Genomic DNA, 14,824 nt, shown 5'->3' with positions numbered 1-14,824 from the left:
CACGAGCCTTTAAATGACTTTTTTGAATTAAGTATCTGCCATCAATACTAGAAGAGTCCCGACTAATATATACTATAATTGAAACAATTCTGGCTATTGGAGAACTCTTTCCATGGATTTTTAACTTTATTTTGCTTTAATTCATTATTATTTTTAAGTCGATGAATTCTCCAAATTCTAGCTAAAATGAACTGTGGAATCTACCAAATGCAGAAAGATAGTGGAAGGAAGATAAGGACTCTAAAGTTGACAAAAAGACTTGTATTTTTGAAATTCCTCTTGGGTAGCGTTGGCCACAAGTAACAGTCAGTAGTCTAAATATGCAAATAATATTATCCTAACAACTCTCAAAGAAAAAAGAAAGACTCCAGGCAATGTTAAACAGGCAAGGATGATTTTATGTATAGAGTAGGAAAGAGAGTAGAATTAAACTCTGAGGAAGGGAGGGTTGGTTGAGTGTTATAGTCAGGGCAAGGCAAGTGGAAAAGTACTAGAGGGTCCTCTGATGGAAAGAAAGGAGAGGGAGGTGAGGGTGTGTTTGACATGGAAAATCTAGTGTCTAAGGCTATGGGGGGGTATCCTGCAGCCTGAGTGCTGCCAGGTTAGTTTCAAGGTGGTCAGGGTAGAGGGAGGAAGATGGGAGGGTCAGAAGCACAGCCTCAAGTTTTGTCGATTCAAAAACTCTGGGATACAGCTATGCTCAAAGCATTTCATGATAACCCAAATTTCCCAGAATAGGAAGTTGTTCTGTAAAAGGAGTGGAACTTAGTAAGTTTGTGCGTGATTTCATCTAAGTTGCGTTTGGAGGAGTGAGCTCACCAGTTTAGGATAGTTTAATTCCTTGGCAGTTTTTAATCAAGAAATAAAATAGGCATGGTCAGCTCTACTGTAAACAAAACACCCAGAGTAAATGTTTTGGCATCAGATAGACCTTGCTTAGGTCCCATTTCGCTGCTTACCAACCATCTTGTCTTGGGCAAGTTAGTTAATCCCTCTAGGTTTTAGTGTTTTTATCTGCAAAATTAAATTGATCATTATATTGGACTTACATTGTGCAGATCAAATGAGATATAGTGTGTATAATATGCTCAGCATATATATTTAGCAGGGCAATGGTGTGTGCTTAATAAATGATAGTTATTATTATGACATTGAGCAATCTAGCTGCTTCCAAACTGTCTAAAATGTGTTACTAGATAAAATGGAATCCTATGCCAAAAATGCTTTGGGTGGAAAATTACTCATGGAATTGGAAAAATGCTCACTTTTTAATAACGGTTTTATATAATCATTATCTTGCTCTTTGAGTTAAGGATAGTCAGATGCACTTTCAAAATGCAATAATATTGAGGGGTAGAATATATTTAAGAGGAAAATGATCATTTTAAATGTGGTCTAAAATATCTATCTCAAAATGAAATAAGTATGTAATGGCTGATTAGTAAATTGTCTATTTTTTTTAAAACGCTAGCTCTTTACTAAGAAATGTAAGTGAAATCCTTCCCAGGCTTAATCTACATGCTAATAGGCAGTGTTATTAGGTTGTGATGATAAATTCATTTGACCAGATGTTTTCCGGTTGGTTCAGGCAAGTATTCCCAGAAAAAATGGCCCATGGGAAAGCAATCTTCCCCCATCAGGCTTCCTGTGGTTGAGGCTCAGATTGCTCCAATTCCAATCCTGGGGCTCAAGTTTCCGGAAATTATCAAGCAAGCTAATGAGGGCTTCAGAGGTTGTCACCTTTGTTCCAGAGACTCGAGGGTTCTAAATGCAAAGCAGTAAGAGGAACGCATATGTCAGTACAGGCAAAACTGGACTAATCAGAAATCTGGACTAGGAGAAATAATACCTCCCTGTTGTTCACTAAGGTCATCAAGACATTACACACACATACCCCCACACTTACCTTTCCAGAATAGTGACCAAGGAAGAGCCTAAAACTTTGGCCTTGGGATATTATTTTTGTTTGATTTGATTTTCTGAAAGTGTTTCTTTGTAAACAGCTCTTGCTAAAGTCCAAGAGGAAGTTGAGGAGGTCAGGATCTTTATATTTGCTTCCCCTCCATTCATAGCCCAGTAAAGGAAGTTTAGTCCTTAGGAAATGAACTCCCAATCACACTGTGATGGTTAATTTCATGTGTCAACTTGGCCAAGTTATGTTTGGTCAAGCAAGCTCTGGCCTGATTGTTACTGTGAGGGGTGTTCATTCATAGATAGATTTATATCCATAGTCGGTTGATGTGCATCTACAATCAACAAAGGAGATTGTCTACAGCAATGAGGGGAATCTCCTCATCTAATCGGTTGGCAGTATTAAAGCCATAACTGGAAATTTCAGAATACAGAAAGAAGACTTCTGTCTCTACTTCAGCCAACTAGCTTCCCCTGGGAATTCAACATCATCTTCATTAGAGTTTCCAATTTATGGCCCTTCCCACATAATTGGATTTGCCAATCCCCATGGTCACATGAGCCAATCTATAATAAACCTCTCTCTCTCTCTCTCTCTCTCTCTATATATATATATATATATATATTGTATATATATTATAAAATATATCTTTAAAATAAAATTTTATATATAAAATACAAATATAATTTTGTATAAAATTATATATAAAATAATAAAGATTATATATACATATTATATACATATATAATCTTTATTATTTTATATATTATTTTATGTATAAATTATATTTATATATATATACATATATAGTCTTGTCAGTTCTTCTTTTCTGGAGAACCCTGACTAATACACATCCAAAGGATAAGGAAAAAAATCCCACCATTTGTTTGGGAATCTTGAAAAGAAATGTTTCTTCAGTTGCTGCAAAACTTTGACCAGTGGGATTGGAAGTTGTGCTGGTTTGAAGCTATTATGTACTGCAGAAAAGTCATGTTTTAATCCTGATTCCAACTTGTGGAAGCAGACCTTTCTTTTAATCCAGATTCAGGAATGTAGGTTGAAATATTTTGATTATCTCCATGGAGATGTGATGCACCCAGTTGTGGGTATTAACTTTTGATTAAGATGGAGCCACCCATTCCAGGTGGATCTTCATTAGTTTACCGGGATCCTTTAAAAGAGGAAACATTGTGGAGAGAGTCAGAAGTGACAGAGTTGATGGGAATGATAGACAGTCACAGAAACTTCAGAGCAGCACCTAGAGAAATGACAGAAACCTCAGAACCGACAGAAACTTCACAGCAGATCTGGCACAGATGCAGACACATGGAGAACAGAGATGTGGATGTGTGAAGATGCTTGGAGCCCAGCAGATGTTGCCATTAGATATTAAGCAAGCCAGAACCTGGAGAGAGCCAAAGGAAGCCAAGAGATTTTCATCACCATAAAAGTAAAGTGAGGAACCTCCAAAGGAACAGAGGCTAAAAGCAATGGAGCCCAGGAACAAGGGACCAGTGTGCCTTCCCAGCTGACAGAGGTGTTACTGACCCACCGACCTTCCTTGAATTAAGGTATCTTTCTCTGGATGCCTTAATTTGGACACCTTCACTTACTTAGAACTGTAAACTAGTAACTTACTAAATTCCCCTGTTCTAGTTTGCAAGCTGCTGGAATGCAATATACAAGAAACTGAACAGCTTTTAAAAGGGGAATTTATTAAGTGGCAAGTTTACAGTTCTAAGGCTATGAAAATGTTCAAATTAAGACAAGGCTATAAAGATGTCCAAATTAAGGCATCCATGTAAAGATACCTTGGTTCAAGAAAGCCAAAGATATTCAGGGTTTCTCTCGCAGCTGGAAAGGCACATGGCAACATCTGCTAGCATTTCTCTCCAGGAATCTTCAACAGCTTCCCTGGTGCTCTGTCCATTCTTTTGGCTCTGTCAGTTCTGGTGGCTCTAAAGCTTTTTCCAAAATGGTTCCCTCTTGAAAGGCTCCAGTAACTAACCCCACCTTGAATAGGTGGAGACACATTTCCATGGAAATCATCTAATCAAAAGTTACCACCCACAATTTGGGTGGGTCACATTTCCATGAAAGCAATCAAAAAGCTTTCACCTAGCAATATTGAAAGAGGATTAAAGGACATGGCTTTTCTGATGGACATAATAGCCTCAAATCAGCACATCCCCTTTATAAAAGGCATTTCCGTTCCAGTATATTGCATTCTGGCAGCTTGCAAACTGACACAGATTTGGTACCAAAAGTGAAGTACAGCTGTGGTTTGCAAATACCAAACATGTTGGAACTGGTTTTTTTTTTTTTTTTTTTAAAGGAAAGACAGAGAGAAGGAAGGAAGGATAGAAGGAAGGAAGAAAGGAAGAAAGGGAAACATCTTTTAAACATTTTCTTGTTTTATTGTATTCTGTTTCTCCGTTTTTGTTACATGGGCTGGGGCCGGGAATCGAACCGAGGTCCTCCGGCATAGCAGGCAAGCACTTTGCCCGCTGAGCCACCGCGGCCCGCCCTGGAACTGGTTTTTAAATGGATAAGGGTAATATTTTGGAGGAGCTGTGAGGATCTTGATAGAGAAGGTCTAGAAAGCTCTGAAGAGACTGTTAGTAGAAATGTAGACTCTGAAGATACCTTTGATGAGGCTTTAGACAGAAATGATGAACATGCCATTCCAAACTGGAAGGAAGGCATTCTTTGTAGATGAAAGGCAGAATTTGAGAGTGTTGAACTTGGATATTTAGCAGAAGAAATTAAATGTGGAAAATGCAGTCTGGCTTCTCCTTGCAACTTATAGTAAAATGCGAGAGGAAAGAGAAAAGTTGAGAATTGAACTCTTGGATACAAAGAAAACAGAAATAGATGGTCAGGAAAACTCTGGGCTTCCAGAAAGAGAACCCAATGAATAGGGTCCCACATGGGGATTTAAGCAAACATGGAAGCAGCCAGCCAGTTCAGAAAAAGCCAGGATTAGACACTGAGTTATCCAAAAAGGATTTAAGGTCTGGAGCCAGTAAACCTCAGGCCAAGAGAGCAGACCGACCCATACACACGGAGAGGGTGAGTTTGCCCTAGAAGCAAAGGGTGTCCAGGACAATGTCTTCATTGTCCAGGAAGAGTTGTGCCACCTCAGGCCTCAGAGAGGGTGGAGCACATAAACCAGGGATGTGGAATGGGGGCCTGGCTGCTTCTGGTCTAAGGGGTTGAGAGTGTGCCCCAGAGATGGCAGAGAGCCCAGGTGCAGCCCTAATTCTTGGAGAGGGTGGAGCTGAGAAAAGGTGGTCTCCTCAATGTCCCCCAAGGTTGCAGACTCCATGCCAGCATTTGGAAAGAGCAAGGCCATACAAAGGCCCCGGGAAAGGGTGGGACTGTGGCTTTCTAAAGCTCCGAGGATAAATGACTCTTAGACTTTGAAATCTAATGGAATTTGCCCTAAAGGTTTCCAGAACTATTTGGGTCCAGTGACCCCTGTTTTCCCTTTAATTTCTCCCAATGGCAATGGAAACGTGCATCCTATGACTGTCCCTTCTTTGTATACTGGAAGCAGATAACTTGTTCTGAGTTTCACAGGTCCAGAGCCAGAAGAAAATCTTTGCCTTAGAGTAGGGCATGCCAGTAACAGACATGGATGAGATTTTGTGCTGGTTTAACTTTGTATTGTGTTTGTATTGAAATGTTTTAAGGCTTTTGTGATATTGTAATGGAATGAATGTATTTTGTGTAGAGAAACAAATGTCTTTTGGGGAGTCCAGGGGGTGGAACCAGTGCTGGTTTGAAAATATTAAATTCCTCTTTTGAAAAGCCGTTCCAGTTTCAGTATATTGCATTCCGGCAGCTAGTAAACTAACACAGAAGCGTTCGCCTCACCTGGGCTAGAGGGCAACTCTTGTAAAAATGAAAAGGAGAAAGGACATGAGAAGAAGCCAGCCAGAGGCTCATCGTTATACAACTGGTGAAATGGAATTAAGTGAGGGTGAGAATTTACTAGAAGGGCTGGATCATAAGCAAAGAGGAATCAAATGAGGGAAATCTAAGGAGGAATTACTTTACCCTTAAAGGTGATTAAAGATAGCTATCAATGAACATGTAAAAAAAGATTCCAGTATTAGTGCAGAATTCCTATTCAAATGGATATTCAAATAAAAATTGGCTACTTATAAGAAAACTGGGACCTAGATTTTAAGCTCTTACAGCAGTCGCATTTAGTCCAGAGTGGTAATTGTTATTTCTGGATTTTGAGGGGCTGTTTTATATATGTATACCCTGGTATTTAGAGATAAGAATGAAGCCAATCAGGTTGGGATTAAGGTAATTCAGAATACAGGGGTAAGGAAGACATCACCTGTATTTTAGAACTTTATCTACTCTTTGAGACTAAAGGAAGAAAGTTTTATTATGCCCAGAGCCTAAATTTTCTGTAGCACATAATCTAACTCAACCTGTCTGGATAGCTCATTTAAACAATCCAAGCACAGGGAGCCCGGAATAAGAATAAGAGCCTTTAATCCTGTATAGATTATTGTAGTGCCTGGATACATCCCAGAGTACATTAATAAGATAATCAAAAAGTATTGGCATAGGGGTACATAGGTGGTTCAGTGGTAGAATGCTCACCTTCCATACGGGAGACCTGGGTTCAATTTCTGGACCATGCCCCACCCCCACATCCCCCCAAAAAATAAGGATTGGCAAAGTCTCTTGAGGAATGGGAGAAAAATTATAGAACTATCAAACTTTACCACTGTGGAAACCTGGAGACTGTGTCAAACATTAGGGACACCCAAATCAATGGGCCAAGCCCTTGATCTTGAGGCTTGCTCTTGTGAAGCTTATGTATGTAGTGGAGAAGCTTAGCCTAATACAGGTATGCCTAAGAGTTACTTCTGGAGGACCTCTTTTATTGCTCGAGATGTTGCCTCACTCTCTCTAAGCCCAACTCTGCAAATGAAACCATTGCCCTCCCTTCTACGTGGGACATGACATCCAGGGATGAAAGTCTCCCTGGTGGTGTGGGAGATGATTCCCAGGGATGAGCCTGGCCCTGGCACTGTGGGATCAACAATGCCATCCTGACCAAAAGAGGGGAAAGAAGTGTAACAAATAAGGTATCAGTGGCTCAGAGAGTTCAAATAGAGTCAAGTGGCTACACTGGAGGTCACTCTTGTGCATGCTTCAGTTAGATGTTGCTACTTATCATAACTTGCCAAACCACAACCAAAACCATTCCTGCCAATCCTAAAGAATTCTAGGGCATTGTATAAGATTCTACAAAGATTACACACACTAGGGTAACTGCAAAACCTACAAACTCCAGATGGGTACCTGGACTAGATAAGTCCTAAAATGCAGAGGGGCCAGCCTTTCCAGAAAATCAACTAGTTCCATCCCCCATCCCATATTAATGGCAGCCCCTTCCAACATGAAAAAGTTAGAGTGGACAGAGCCCAAATATTCCTAAAGAGTAGAAGAAAGATCAAAGGTGATGGTGGAGTTATACAGAGGAGGTCAGGGTTAACAAATGAGTATGAGTGCCGAATCATTATGCTGATATTTCTTTTAGCCTCCAGTACCTTAGAGCAGCTAGAAATAAACACCTAGAAGTGTGGAATTATAAACCATACCAAACTCTGAAATCTGTTCCACAACTAATTGTTGTGATGTACTTTGAAATTTATTGCTTTTATGTATATACGTTATTTAAAGAGAAGGAGGAGTATAACAAAGAAGATAAGATTTAACAAATGAGTATGACTGGTGAACCATTATTTGATATTTCTATTGGTCTCCAGTGTCTTGGCGTAGTTAGAAGAAAAAACGAAAAATTGTGGAACTATAACCCTTACCAAACTTTAAAATCTGTTTAAGTACATTTAACTACTTGTTAAAATGTACTTGGAAATTTATTGGCTTTTTGAATATAGGCTATAATTCACAACAAGAAAAATGTTAAGAAAAATGTTAAAAATTCTCTTATGTTACTTGAAAAGAATGTTTTCTTTCCAAATCTGGTCCATATTTACAAACTAGTTCGGAGCCAAGCCTTAAACTGTACAGAATTTCCACTGTAATTAAACTATTCCATGTTTAGTTATAAATAGCCTTCAAGAAAATCTTATATTCTCCATTCCACTGTCAGTGCATTGCAGTCCATGGTGAATGTGCATTTCAGCATAGCGAAATAAAAGCGATAAATGCATCTAAAAAAAAAATTTTTTTAATGTTTAAAAATAAAAATAAAAATTGATAAGGACGTCCCAAAACCCAGCCTAGCCTCTCCAGAACATCAGATAGTTCCATCTCCCTACCCCATGTTAGTGACAGACCCTCCCAATATCAAAAATTTAGAGTTGCCATAGCCCCAAACAACCCCAAGGAGAGATATGGAAAGATCAAAGGTGATGGTAGAATTATACATAGAAGATAGGACTTAACAAATGAATATGAATGCTGAATCATTAAATTGTTATCTCTTTTAGTCTCCAGTATTTTAGAGAAGCTAGAAGTAAAAAACTAAAATTGTGAAATTGTTACCCATGTCAAAGTCAGAAATGTGTTCTACAACTAACTGTGATTCTGTGCTTGAAAATTTATAGCTTTTTTGTATGTATGTTATCGTTCACACAAAAAAAAAAAGAAGAAGAAGGAAAAAAAAGTCGATTGTGATGATAAAAAAGTATTTAAGCCCTCTAGCCTCCTGTGTTCTGGAGCAGCTAGAAGGAAAAATCTGAGAGGAGTGTATGATAGCCCATGACAAACTCTAGGATATATCCTGTAACCACTTTTTAAAGAGTGCTTTGAAAACTATTGCTTTTTTATTTCTTTGCTTTGTATATACGTTATACTATACAATAAAAAAAAAGTTTTAAAAATTTTGATAAGGTCAAATTCACTGAGAAATTTGTTTGGGGTCATATGATGTAATGTTATGTAGGCAGTTTTCTGGGAAAATCGCATCAGAAACTGCTGATTTGAAACTGTTATGTACTCCAGAAAAGCCATGGTCTTTATCCTAATCCAATTTTGGGGGGCCAAATCTATTTTTGGGTGGGATCTTTCTTATTGTTTCCATGGAGATGTGATCCACCCAGCTGTTAGTGGAATCTTTTCATTAGGTGGTTTCCATGGAGACATGTCTCTGCCCATTCAAGGGGGGTCTTAATCCACTTACTGGAGCCCTTTAAGAGGGAACCATTTTGGAAAAAGCTCAGGGCTGACAGAGACAGAGATGTTTGGAGATGTAGAAAGAAAATGCCCCCAGGGAAACCATTTGAAACCAGAAGCCAGGAGAGAAATCCAACAGAAGACACCACAAGCCTTCCCATATAACAGAGAAACCCGGAATGCCATTGACCTTTTCTTCAGAGTCAAGATATCTTTCTCCAGATGCCTTAGTTTTTACATTCATATGGTCTTAGAACTGTAAACTTGTAACTTAATACATCCCCTTTATAAAAGCCAACCATTTCCTGTATATTACATTCTGGTAGATTTAGCAAATAAAACAGAAACAATCTTAAGATAGGGAAAAATTTCAAGTGTTCAAAGCATCTTCACTTGAATCTGAAGATACAACCTACCCCTTCATATAAACTGAGGCACATCAAGACACAGCAGTCCTTGTGTTTGTGGGCTCTGGACCTGTGATCAGGTCTTGATTTAATTTTGTCTTTTGTGAAGTGGGTCAGAACTATAGCAATTTAACATTACCATGAAAGGTGAAAGTGCATGAAATGAGACTGCAGATAAAGGATGGAGGCAAATGGGGCCCAACCCAAAGGGCCAAGTAAAGGATTTACATTTTACCTTCCATGCAATGAAAACCACTGGAGGATTTTTAAATGCTAAGGACTTCTTGATTGTTTTCTAGTATAAATCTGCCTGGCAGCTACATTACTCCCTTTCATTCACTCAATAAATATTTTATGAGAGTTTATTATGTACTGTTCAAGGCCCTGGAAATAAACTGTTAAATAAGACAGACAAGCTCATGTCTCTGCAGCCTGGATGATATCACTGTGTGATTTTTTTTTTTTTAAAGACAGTCGTTCTGTGGGAAAGGAGAGGCAAACTAGATTTTAGCCCACTCACCCCCACAGCACCCTTGTCTGGTGCACAACTTGAACATGGGTTTATGGTGGCCCTGGCCAAATGACTTGACTTTAAGAGCCCTGTCTTTTAGCGGGAGTAGACAGAGGGTAACTGTGTGGTTTGAAAGGATTTATGTGCCGTAGAAAAGCCATGTTTTAATCCTAGTCAATCTTGTAGGAGCAACCATTTCTTTTCATCCCTATTCAGTACCGTATGTTGGAAACTTGATTAGGCTATCTCCATGGAGATGTGACTCACCCAATTGTGGGTATTAAACTTGATTCGATGAAGAAGGAACAGGGTATTAAAGGGTATTAAACTTGATTCGATGAAGAAGGAAGTCCCTGAGAGAGCTTCATGGAATGGGAAGCCTGGAGAGAAGGCTAGCAGATGCCACCATGTTCACCATGTGCCTTTCCAGTTGAGAGAGAAACCCTGAACTTCATGAGCCCTTCTTGAGTGAAGGTAACCCCTTGTTGGTGTCTTAATTTGGACACTCTTATAGACTTGCTTAATGGGGACATTTTCTCAGCCTTAGAACCGTAAACTTGAAACTCAATAAATCCCTTCTTTTAAAAGCCATTCTGTTTCTGGTATATTGCATTTCGGCAGCCAGCAAACTAGAACAATAACAAAGCAAAAAAGATAATGAAGGAAGATGATGTAATCAAGAAAAATTAAAGTGGGAAACATGTCTATAGATAAAATAGTCAGTGTCTTAGTTTTCTTGAGTTGCTATCACAAACACCACAAACCAGTTTGGCTTAAACAGTAATCAGTTGGTTCACTATTTTGAGATTAGAAGAAATTCAAAATCAAAATCAAGGCAAGGCTTGCCTTCTCCTGAGTCTAGCATTTTGGTGTTGGCTGCTGGCAATCCCTGGGATTCCTTGGCTTCTCTTTCTGCCTTCCATCACATGGTAATATCCTCATTTTTTTCTGGCTTCTGTGACTACCAGGTTATCTTTATAAGACCTCCTACTTCAGTTGGCAATTGGTGAAGTGTCCTTCCTTTCGGGCCCTGTGAGTCTTGATAAAGGCTTTGGACAAGTTGGGATTGAGATGCCAGTTACTGGCACACTCAGTGGGCAGTTACTTAGGTAGAATGATGGTACACCCAGTGATGTCACATAAATCAGGATAAAAATTTATTCCCTGATTACCTGAGAGTGACACTCCCTAGAGAAAGTAAGTAGAGAAGAACACTGACCAGTGCCTTCAGGAAGACTAAGTTTTAAGAGGCTTGATAAAGAAACAGTATAACATCAAATGGTAAGAACTTAACCCTTGAAGACTGTTGTTCCCAGGTCTACGTCTGTTAACTTGCTGTGTAACTTAGGCAAGTTACTCATCCTCTCTGAGCCTTGGGTTCTTTGTATGATTAAAAATGTCTATCTCACAAGGTTATCCTGAGGATTAAATAAGACAGTATAGACAAACTTTTACAGTGCCTGGCACTTTGTCAGCATTCATTGAATGGCAAGCACATGCATAAAAAGGAAATTGAGAATGAGCTTTTACAGAGGAAGGAAGAGTCAAGAGAGTGATCATGTGTCCAAGGCTGACTGTGGAGAGAGTTAAAAGATGAAGGTGGTTTGTGATATTAAATGCCACAGCGAGAGAAATTAGATCCAGGAAAGTATCCACTGAATTTGGCAATGGTAGCAAAAGTGGTTTCAGTAGTGTGGATGGGTGGAAAGCTTTCCTGCTACCACTTGGAAAACTGTTGTGAGATGTAGGAATGGAGATAGAGAGTGTGCCCTGCTCTGCGAAGAGGCTTGGCTCAGGCAGAAAGAGGAGATCTCGGGTAGTGAGTATTAACAAGATCAAGTTAATTTCCTTGTTTAAAGATGGGAGCCACTTAAGAAGAACTATCTGCTCAGTAAGAGAAGTTTGAAGTGTAAAAGTGAGATGACAATTGATATAGAAGGTAGGAAAGAACCCAGAGATTCTAGAACATTACCTGATGTGAAATGACAAAGAAATAAGAATGGATAAATGCAGGAAACATTTCAGGATAGTAGCAGAAAATTTGAATGTTTCATGGTGTACAATATTTGCCCTAGAAAGTTAGATCTGAGAATGAAGGGCAAAGAGTTGGAGGGTAGGATGGCAAGGCTGACGTAGAAAATTGTAAAAGTGGGTGACTCAGAGTTACTAGTCTTGCCAAGAGTGTCAACCAGCTGCATGCCTCATAATGTCGACACCCCTTTTCAAAATGAAGAAGTTAGAATGGCCATTGCCCAAAGATTCCTAAAGAGTGGGAGGAGGATCAAAGGAGGAGTTGTATCAAAGAAGATAGGATTTAACATATGACTATGATTACTGAATCATTATATTGATATTTCTTTTTAGTTTCCAATGTCTTAGAGCAGCTAGAAGGAAATACCTGAAATGGTGGAACTATAATCCATAGTTTGGATTATAATTCAGTTTCCATACTTTGAAATTTGTTCTAAAACTACTTTGAAATTATTGCTTTTTTGTATCTATACATATATTTCACAATAAAAAATGTTTTTTAAAAAAGACAACTTTTGATTGTGAAGATCAAATTACAAAAAGTGGATGACTGGTTTAATAACAGCCTATAACATTTCGGATTCTATAGTTTTTAATCTACAGATTTCCTCATAGACGAAATAAAATGACCCTAACAAAAAGTAACAGGAGCTCTTTCCAACATCTTTGAAGCTGTGAGTCTATCTCTTTGGTGGGTAAAATTTTAGTCTGAAGCTTTACTTTAAAAATAAAGTAGGGGTACACACAGGAACATGGTATCTGCAGTTAAAAGCCAGAGACATTCAAAGATAAACCCAATGACAGGAAAACTTCCTCCCACTTTTGCTCTATTATCATTTTATTGTATTTCATGGCAGCCTTTGTTGCAGATACCCTCTATACACATGGGTAGGAAATTCATAATCTAAGGCCATTTCCAGAAGATTTTGTTCCAACAACCTTTCTGAATCATACACCTGGCTCTCCAATATTATTAATCAGTCATTTTAAAAACCCTTTAGAGGCAAAAAAAAGACTGTTGTGGCCCATTGTCTAATGAGCCTGGCTTCATCCCTGCTGTACAAGTACCATTACATAAACAGTACACACATCAGATTAGCTGTATAATTATCCTAGGAAACAAGCGAGATAGGCCTGGATATGAAGAAGGAGTCATTTTCAAGGTCACCATTCCAATAAAGAAAAATCTAATTGAAGTGAGCGGATTCCAAGTACGTGCTGGCTGGAGTTACTGGCCTCTCTCCAACAGGCTGAGCACGCCATACATTATTCATATAAGTTGATGAGTTATTCGGTTGTCATGATGAGATTTGAGCTACTGCGCTACGTCCATCTTATACCAATTTATTCCAACAAAACAATACTCTTGCCGTGGATAGAGCCCTTGTCCCTCTAGCGATTTTCCTCCAAAAGTAAAATAAATCCCACCTGGATGGAAAGCTGCTTGTGTCCTCCCCCTTGGGTCTTACTGAGCCCGTTGGCTGCAACATCCACTGTGACCACCGGGTGGCGCTGGCAGACATACACAAGCGCTCAGCCAGCCGACAAAAAGGTTCCTCGAGTGCAGCGCCTGCTTGACAAAGGAGAGAACCAAGACCCGGAGAAGGCGAGGACACCCCCACCCCCACCCCAAAGCACCTTTCGATTGTCAGAGGCATGATCAAAGTCTTTGTCCCCTCATCACCAGACTCAAGTTCATTCCACCAAGTGGTGGCGGTTTTCAAACCAAAAACAAATAATAAGAAAGACCGTCGTTTTTTTTTAATGACCATTTGCAAAGAAAGTTTATCCCTCCCACTCCCATTCCTTCCAACACACGCACATACCGCCCCGGCCCCGACTGCAGAATTGTCCCTGAGGCATCTCTGAGGAGCCTGCGGGCCTCCTCCCCTGAGTCTGAAAACGACTGGCCTTGTGACATAAACCCCGAGCCTGCAGCCTTCACCGTGCTTATGGCGGTTAATTCTCTTGCTACCAGTCAGTCTCTCGCCTGCTACCTTTCCACCTCCTTCACAGCTAGTATACCTCCTCCCGGGCCTGCCTCGGGGTTCAGGCGCCTCAAGGCTCCCTAGTCTCCCAATTTATCAGCCCCAGCCCGGACCAAAGCCGGACCACTTAACGAAAAGTCCTGAGAACCTGGAATTCTCCGGGCGCCTTGCCCTTCCATGCCACTCCCTTGCTAATGCCCTACCTTTGCTTCGGCCCCCTCCAGGATTCTGCCGAGAAAACCAAGCAATAACTGCTGAGTTCTGCTGCAAATGAATGGTCTGCAGCTTTAGCGCATAGGTGGGACCCGGAGCACTGACTCTGCTCAGCAACCCCTTTTCAGTTCTGGTTTGTTTCGCTTCCGGACCCCCGCCATGGGGGATTCAGTCATAAAGCTCCTAGCTGTGCCCGGAGCTGGCAGCAAACGTGGAGGTCTCGCTTTGCGGCCGGCACCCTGTTAAGGGCTTTCTATTTATTGATTCATTTCAACCCTCGTTCAACCTGTAAGGCAGAAGTTGAGATTAGAAGTCCTCATTTTACAGATGACAAGTATGGAGCACAGAGATCACACAGCTGGGAAATGGAAGAGCTGGAGTTTGAACTTCGGCAGCCTGGCTCCGAAGCCTGTGTTCTTTCTTTTTTAATTTTTCCTTTCTTGATATGATCATATATTTATCCACCCAAAGCTAGCATGATGGGAGAAAACTAGAAACATTCCCCCCTTTTTTTTTTTTTTTTTGGTTATTTATTTATTAGTGGTACGAAGCCTGTGTTCTTAATCACCAATGCTTGGTGGCTCTGGTG

The 14,824-nt window shown here is 40.0% G+C and overlaps 1 long non-coding RNA gene across 1 annotated transcript; it reads right to left on the bottom strand.

The window, feature by feature from the left end:
- Nucleotides 1-1,438: 1,438 nt before the first annotated feature.
- On the bottom strand, nt 1,439-14,335 carry LOC143662681 (uncharacterized). Its single transcript, XR_013165538.1, has 3 exons — nt 14,226-14,335; nt 13,463-13,604; nt 1,439-1,764 (listed from the first exon to the last, which is right to left on the bottom strand). It is a non-coding gene; the product is annotated as an uncharacterized LOC143662681 (long non-coding RNA).
- Between the last annotated feature and the right edge of the window lie 489 nt (nt 14,336-14,824).

The sequence above is a fragment of the Tamandua tetradactyla genome, chromosome 18 (assembly GCF_023851605.1).
Source record: "Tamandua tetradactyla isolate mTamTet1 chromosome 18, mTamTet1.pri, whole genome shotgun sequence".
Lineage (NCBI taxonomy): Eukaryota > Metazoa > Chordata > Mammalia > Pilosa > Myrmecophagidae > Tamandua > Tamandua tetradactyla.
Note: the sequence above shows the minus strand (reverse complement) of the source record. Positions and strands in the feature narration are given on the sequence as shown.